Below are 8,578 nucleotides of genomic sequence, written 5' to 3' on the forward strand. Positions count from 1 at the left end.
AGAGGGAGAGAGTTAGAGAGAAAAAGAGTATGGATTAAAAGAATTGGGAGAGAGGGAGGGAGAGAGAGAGAGAGTGACAGTGAAAGGGATGGCTGCCTAAAACAGCTTCAAAATGAGAGATTGACACACAGAAGCTATGTTTACATGCGCAAAATAATGTGACTATTGCCAATACTCTGATTAAGACAACAGAACGATTAAGCCGTTTGCATAATTTTATAAAGGGACGCATCCGCTAATAATACAGTTAATTTCTGACATGTATTGATCAATTGATGGATTAAGGTGTTCTGACCGATCGCTATTAATGCAAGCAAATTTGGAGTACTCCACATATGTAACTGTGATTACGCTTACTCAGGCTAAGAGCATATACGTACATTAATGTAATGAGAGATGAGAGTATGGTGTTTACATAGATCCTGCCTTGCTCGATTTATTGTCTTAATCACATTGCAATTCCATTTTTTGTGTCCATGTAAACATGGTCAGACAGCGACAGACAGAGAGGAAGAGACAGAGACAGGTAGCTGTGTTTGTGTCAAGTCAATTGCATGCTAAGTTTTGAAATGTTGTAAAAAAAATAAATGCAAATTAGGTGTGTTTCCATCAGCTGAATAATCTGGCTTCCTGAATATAAAAAATGCACACCCAAAAAGGCAATTGTTCATTAGTGTCAGCTAATGTTGGCCATATTTCATCTGAAGATGAAAACCAAGAAAAGCTCTTGGAAATATTTTTTATGCACAAACTAATGGCAATACAACCACAATAGGCAGCTTATAGATGGGAGAGACAGCAGGTACGACATTTCTAGGAGATTGTGATGGGCAATGAAATTGAGCCAGTTGTGACAAACCTTCATCATAATTTATTTAATAAATGCACTTTAATCCCAATTTGCATTTCTTTTCCACTTCAAGCCAGCGTAAAAACCTTTTTTGCAAAATTAGGACGTTTTATCTTATCTTTTTTTCCACTTCAGCTTTTCTAATTTACATCATAATTTGCAAAGAAACCTACTTGAATGGCAACCCAGTTAGTGATGGCTTCATAAGACAGCCTCCAAATGCTCTGTAGGTCAATATCTTGATAGATCATCTAACCAAACAGAGCCGGTCTGATGCCTGGTCGTTGCCCTGTGGTTCTGAGTCTGGATCCACATGCTGCCACTCAGACAGCATGGCAAACACCTCACCAACCAGCCAAAACACACAATCAATACAGCGCTGAGACCTTAGAGCACAGCAGATACCTTTAGACTATGACAATGATCCCATGACCACACACACACACACACACACGCACACAGGCAGGCAGCATGGAGGACCTGTAATAGGAGCACCTGTCTCTGCCCGGGCGGAATCTCTCAGCCAATGACAGACAAGAACGGACGTAACAGCGACGTCATTTCATTCACACCCGTGGCGCCACACACACACACACACACAAACAAACACACCTCCATAGAAACACAGGTATGCAACCGACCAAGGGCAGGAGATGAAAGCATATCAGGCGGACCCATGCCCGTCGGCCGTGTGAGAAAAGTGTGTGTGTGTGTGGCATGGGTTACGATGGCTATATTAGGCCAGTGTGTCTCCAGCCCGGGGACAGAGTGAGCACAGAGATGCAGCTGTGATGTCACGGTCACGCTGGGAAGGCATGACTTCACGTCTTATCTCTCTGGAGTACTTGTTCTACATTCCTCTCCATTGCCCTGCAGTAGCGTGTGTGTGTGTGTGTGTGTGTGTGCTCATGCCCCCGTGATAACCCAGGTCTTTTGGCGACACATACACACACACACACACACACACACACACAGGGAGACCTCATCCAGTGCCAGCAGCCCACCAGTAGCTGGTTTGGTGACAGACAGGCAGCTCTGCGCCAAGATCCAAGCAGCGCACGACGCCCGCTATCATGGGATTTTAGTTGTGATGCATTCTGGTCACGCCTTAATGTTCCATTACGTACGACAATGTCTCTAATTACATCACACATTCACACATACGTTGACACATAATGGTTAAGTATTCCCTCTAAGGTTATATAAAGTGATAGCTGTCATAACCTTGGTATTAGTTACAGCAGAAGTATTCGTTATAGCAATAATTGTAGTAGTGATAGCAAAAGAGATGAAGAGATGTATTTTTATTGCGTTACAATTGTCCCTTTTTTGTTAGAATCATGACAAATGTCCCTTGGTACTAAAATGAATAATTTGATATCGACATAATGTGATAAGAAATGTTGTTAGTGTAATAGACATTGCAGTATTACATTGATTTATTCAAGTTAATGTAATTTAAATTTAAGCTGGACTCTTCTGATTTGGCTCTTACAGTCATTTTTTAATTGCAGTTAGAGTGTGTGTGTTTGTGTGTGTGTGTGTGTGTGTCATTAGACATAGTGTGACAGCATTGTGACTCCTTTAAAGGAGCCTGCCGGTCTAGCGCTCCACCCCACTGTCCCTGCCCTGTCTGTCCGTCTCCTCTCCACTCCTCCCTTCCTCCCTGTCCTCCCCCTTTCCTCTTCCTCTTCCCTTCAGAGAGGTGTCAGAGGAAAAGCAGCTCAGGGCACCTCTCTCTCTCTCTCTCTCTCTCTCTCTCTCTCTCTCTCTCTCTCCCTCACACAGCCACACAATGTGGGCTATGTGGAGGCTGTGACTCCGCTGCTGGCTGGCCCACTCACAGGATATACGAGCTGCAAGCCTGGCCAAGGCGGTGAGGGGTCACACAGTGGAGAATGTGTGTGTGTAAGAAAGAGTGTGTGTGTGTGTGTGTGAGGATGACTGTGTCACACACGACCTCCCCCACTGGCCGGTGGCTGTCTGAGCAGCAGCATCAACAGCAGACGCCCTCATCCTGACGCTACCGGGCGGAGGGTGTTCTTGTGAAACATTCCATTCTCCCCCGCCGCACCGACCAGCGTTTCCTGCTCTCACTTCCCTGTCCTTCCCTGCCTCGCTCCCTCCCCTTCCTCCCTTCCTCCCTTCCTCGCCCGCCTTCCCTCTCGCCTGTCCCGGCCCCGCCTCGCCTCCGCACGCCTCCGCTATCCTACGGCCTCTCCTGCCCCCACACCCAAGGGCCGGTCCCCCGTGGCTCCAGCCCCTCCACACCTAGACTAGCGGACTCTCTCTGGGCTTCCTGGGGGAACCACCTTCCATTATCGGCGCGGCGGCTAGCCCGGCCCCAGAGACCCCACTGTGGCCTCTGAGCCTCACTTCCATCTCCGAAACGGAATGGAAATAAAATAACGTCGGTGCAGTACATCGATCAAAGGTGCGGAGGCGTAGATCAGGAAGCGCTCTACGATAAGGATTAGGATTGGACTGATATATGTTGGCTTGTCGACATTGGCCTTTCAGTGCAAATCTGATATTGGGCAGTCAGTGTTGCCCACCGCCAATATGGTGAACCCACCTAAGAATTTCATTACCATAGGTTTTAATGGAGAATTTTAGTGTTCTATGATGGTCTAAATCCTGTTTCAGAGGCTTTTCCAGCCTGCAAGGAATACAATTCTGGGGGAAATCACTGAATATGTTTTGGGGATTTTTTGGGCATTAAAATGGTGAAATTTACAGAATATTGGTACAAAATATTGGCTAACGGCAGCTTCAATCCAAAAATATACTGCTGGTGACTGCTTTCCTGATTAGGGATTTGAAAAGTTTGGAAAGAGATTCTATGGTGTCTATGAATTATCATACTGTACAGTAACACACAGTCACCAGTTGTATACTGCAGACATTGAATATGTCTGAATAACCTTGTCTTTTCCAGTGTTGCCTTTTAACAGCAACTACTCTACTGAGCATGCTTAATAGAGTAAACCTTTGTTATCCTGCAATTATTTGAGTCAAACACAGTTTTAGTCATACACAGCATGAAGAAAGCTACATTTATGTAAATTCACGACAAGAAACATGTTTAACCCAAATGCCTCCACCAACACTGACCAATACTCCCTATCAGAACCAACATTTACGACTAACGCATGCACATGCGTGCGAGTATACGTGCGTGGAAGCGTGAGCGCGGATGTATTGTATATCCGCTCGCAGAAGAGTAAATGAACATACAGTATGGAGCGCTGTTTTCTCTGCTTATTCTTTCAGAGAGCTGAGCTGTGCGAGCAGACAGAGCGAGAGCGGAGCGGTGCCAGCAGACAGGGGGCTGCGTCTGATATGGCCATCTGTCTGAGAACTGCAGGAAAATGAGAAACCAGACTGTGCCTGCACTGTGCAGAGCGTCTATATGTAAATATGTAAAGATTTAGCCTATAGATACACTCAGGCCATCTGGGTAGTTGCAGAGTTACAGCTAACTCGCTAGTGTTACTATGAGTCTCTCTCACTGCCTGAAACTTATCCGTTCTCAACATTTTACAGTTAATTAAATAAGTACAAGTCTGCATCACTAGAATACAAAATCAATGTTAAAATTTAAACCAATAACACCTGGTTTGGGTGGGAATTGGTATAAGCCTATACTATACCCTGCTATTATATCTTTCCTGCTCTGCTCCCCCTCTTCGTGTCTATCTAGTGTTAATTATAAGCTGCACTTGACAGAGCATTCAAGAAAAGATACACATATTTTTATACAATATTCCTAATGCCATCATAATGATATTAATGATGCATTAACAATACATTATCCATCATGGTATCAGTAGTGTGCCTTCTGCCATCTATTTCCTCGCCGCGCCTGCAGTTTCAGCAGTAACTCTATCTACCGGCTCTTGTCAGGAAGAGCGTGTTTTCCCCCAGAAACTTTACTCTTTCTTCGACTGTTTCCTCCGCCCTTTCTCCTCTCCACAGTTTCAGCAGCTACTTCTTCTATAATTGACTTCTCAAGCAAGAGTGCGCCCGCTCTCCACAATAAACTTTACTGTTTCTTCAAATGCTGGCAGGGAGAGGAATCTAGCAGCGTGTTTCTTCCCTCAGCGGTCTCCGGTCGGGGGCTCCGCAGCAGGCTGACTCACAGCCCCGGCCCACTCTTCCCTCCCACTCCTCCCTCCCACTCAGCCCCAGCCGTACCCCAGCGTGGGAGGCAGCGCAGCCCAAGACCAGAGCCTCCGGCTGGGCACACACACAGCCAGCACGGGCCCACGGCTCCGGAGCTTTGGAAGGCTTTCATTCCCTCTCCCACACAGAAACACAAACACACACACACACACACACACACACAACACACGCAGAGCAGCGCTGTCTACCCACATGCAGTACCCACACCGATTTTTAGAGCACCTCTTTAATGATGTCATGTGCCTTACATCTGAAGAGAGCAGAGGCAGGGGAAACACGTGGGAGTGTGTGGGCCGTACAGTGTGCGCGCAACACTGTATGTGCGTGTGTTTGTGTGTGTTTGTGCATGAATCACGCTGCCAGTTTTCTTTGACATCGGTTTACATTAAGCCGGCCTGTAAGTACGCTCGGATCTTCTGTGTACACATGTACAGTGGCTGCTGTAAGTAAAGAGCTTTTAGTACCGCCGAGCTGAATAGGCTCCAGTTATTTTCAAATCACAGCTCCGGTCAAGGCTTGAGATCTAATGAAAGGGCACTGGTGAACCTGATGAGGTCTCTTTAGAAGTAGAGGTGGATTGGGAACTGTTGGATTTTAAGGGAGGTAGCGGAGTCCCTAGTGAAGTTGTGATATAAAGCTGAAATCCTCCATTGAGTAACAGAAATCTCAGTTTAAAGAAAGCTTCAATATGACAGAGAGAATCTGATTTCCAAATGCCAGGTTTAACTTGTCTATCTAAGTTCCTTTCATGCTATTTCCCCATCAGTGAAAGCCATAGACAGCGTGTGTTTCTTACCAGCGGGATCCATCGATCGCCCGTCTTCGCCACCTTGTCCCTGATCTTCATCATGAAGAGTCGAGGCTGTGAAAAACAGGTGGCAGAGGAGGATATCACTCATACCATACTTAACCTTTTCAAATATTCTCATCTCTTGACACCCTCATCAAACTGAAATCTAGGAAACATTTTTGTTTTTTTTAACGAGAAATGGATAGACTTGCACAATGTCACACGCCGTAGGATGTCTGTACTGTGAAGAGGAATGGTATTCAGAAGGGCCAGATTGCTCATTAGAATATCTCACATTTGTGTGTGGGCGATTTTTTAGCAGTCCTTCTCCCTCTAGTCCCCAGCGCTGTTCCAGAAACACTGTTCTCTGTCCAATACCAACCAGGATCCTAACCCCAAAGTCTGTCCACTTAAAAAAACAAAACATTTTTTCTTCCAAGCACTAACTTCTATCCAACTTTCAAATATCTGACATATCTTGTCGACTTTTGATAGGCACCAAAAGGACAAGTCAGCACCATCCACTATAGACCTTAAAATGCTCAATCTGTGCCCAGATCTGTAGCCACGGAATGATGAATATTCATCGATTTAACATTTTGCCAGTATGTTGAAGTTAAATTCAGAGCGGTGGATGAGAGATTATAATCTCATTTTAACAGTACGCCTATGAGGTGATGCATCCATGAAGCGGGCCATGGCTGTACTGTACTGTACTGCACCTCCCTGCTATCTGACCCTACTGTACAACACATCAAGGTGACTGAGCAGCCTGAGGCAGCCTAGACCTACTGCAGGTTACTGTGCTGCACTGCAGGAATGGCTGACATAACCCAGCATAAGAATGCCACTTAACAGAAATACTTTGGTTTCCAGTTTTACCTGCAGTGTTACCGTATGGGAAAAACACACAGCTGTCATATACATCATACCCAAAGTGCAAAATGAATCACAGCAACCTCTATCAGCACTACCGGGCAGAACATCTCACATCTCTTTTCATGTGCATTTACAATAACCAAGCATGGCGAAACCAATGAAAATATGCTCAATTGTGAGAATGTGTAAAATGTGGAACTGAATTGAGTGGCTCAACTCCATACATTAATGGACACTGAGTTCCCGCTGTAGACTACATGTGTCACAAGTGCCCCCTGTTGGATACAGCAATATCAAAAATTGGGATGCATGGTTTTAATTATGGTCTTCATAGAGAAAAATAATAAAGACTCAAATAGTATATCAGCAAACATGTTACCAGTCCACGGCAATACTGTCCGAGTCACTGTCATCATAACGGCCATCACCACCATCACCATCATCATTTTGTCTTCAACATGATACTTGCATGAAATAGCATTGCATCAGTAATACATGATTTCTTAGAAAGCAACTGCAATCAGAATAGGTCAGTCAGTCAGAGCACAGACTATTGTCGCTCTCTCTCTCTCTCTCTCTCTCTCTCTCTCTCTCTTTCTCTCTCTCTCTCTCTCTCTCTATGCCTCTCTATCTCTCCCCTTCTCTCTCAGCTCCCCTCTTCTAGTCACGGGGTCTCCCCCGGGGTAAACGCATTCCAAAACACAAGAATTTCCTCCAGCCCAACTCACATACCACCCCTCCTCTCTCTCTCTCTCTCTCTCTCTCTCTCTCCCTCTCTCTCTCTCTCTCTCTCCCGCACACACACACACACACACACACACACACACACACACACACACACACACACACAGTGCACAATGCTCTTGCCAGAGCCAGAGTAGACCACACACTGTTGCAATGCCATGTTCAACAGTCTCACCACATTGCTGCACAGCGATTCCACAAACAATACCAGCGCTTAAAGCACTTACTGAAAATAATAATAATAAAACTAAATGAAATAAAACGGCTTTCATTTACTCTAAGATAATCGGGGAAACTGCTACATTAATAGCTTTTTAACAGTTATATTAAAACCTGCATATTGTTTAAGGCTTAACCCACAAAATTATTTAGCTACCCAAATGCAAAACATTGAATTTCATAATATTGAATTTAGTAGCCTACCTTAGTATTTTCGTTTTCTTGGAGCTCAGGCCGGCAGAGTTGCAGATGAAAACAGCCCGATTTGCAGACACCTTCCTCGGGTGCAACACTCCTGGATCTATCCGACAAACACAAAAACACAAAAGCAGAGACTGAGAAAAAAACACACACACACACACACACACACACACATCACATCACCGAAGGCTGAATAAAAAGTGTCCGTAAAACAAGCGAGGAGAGACGCAGATAAGAGACTCACACAGAAAAGAGGAGGAGGAGGATCGAGGTGACAAGTCTCTCTAATATGCTGATCTCTTACTCATCTGATGCGAGAGTCATTTCCCTTCTCTCTCTCTCTCTCCCTCTCTCTCTCTCTCTCTCTCTCTATCTATCTGCGTGCCTACGGGGCTTTACACCGGATCGGTCGGAAATGCCACTGGCTGGCTTTGCTGCTCGGCGGAGGGGAGGCGGGGGGGGGGGCAGGCTGCACCCGCTCACACCAGCCGCCCGCAGCCTCGTCCCCGGCCGGCCGAGAGTCGACCTCAGCCCGCAAGAAATCCCCCCGCCGTCCCCTCCTCCAGGGACCGTCCCCGCCGCGTCCTGTGCGTGTATGGACATTCAGATCTGAACTAGTGATGCCGCTGTCGATGACAACACCCCAAAAGGTGCACGTACAGAATAGAAACGAAAAAGAAGAAGAAGAAGAAAAAAAAGTAAAGAAAATT

This window comes from Centroberyx gerrardi, chromosome 10, assembly GCF_048128805.1.
Source record: "Centroberyx gerrardi isolate f3 chromosome 10, fCenGer3.hap1.cur.20231027, whole genome shotgun sequence".
In the NCBI taxonomy this organism is placed as follows: Eukaryota; Metazoa; Chordata; class Actinopteri; order Beryciformes; family Berycidae; genus Centroberyx; species Centroberyx gerrardi.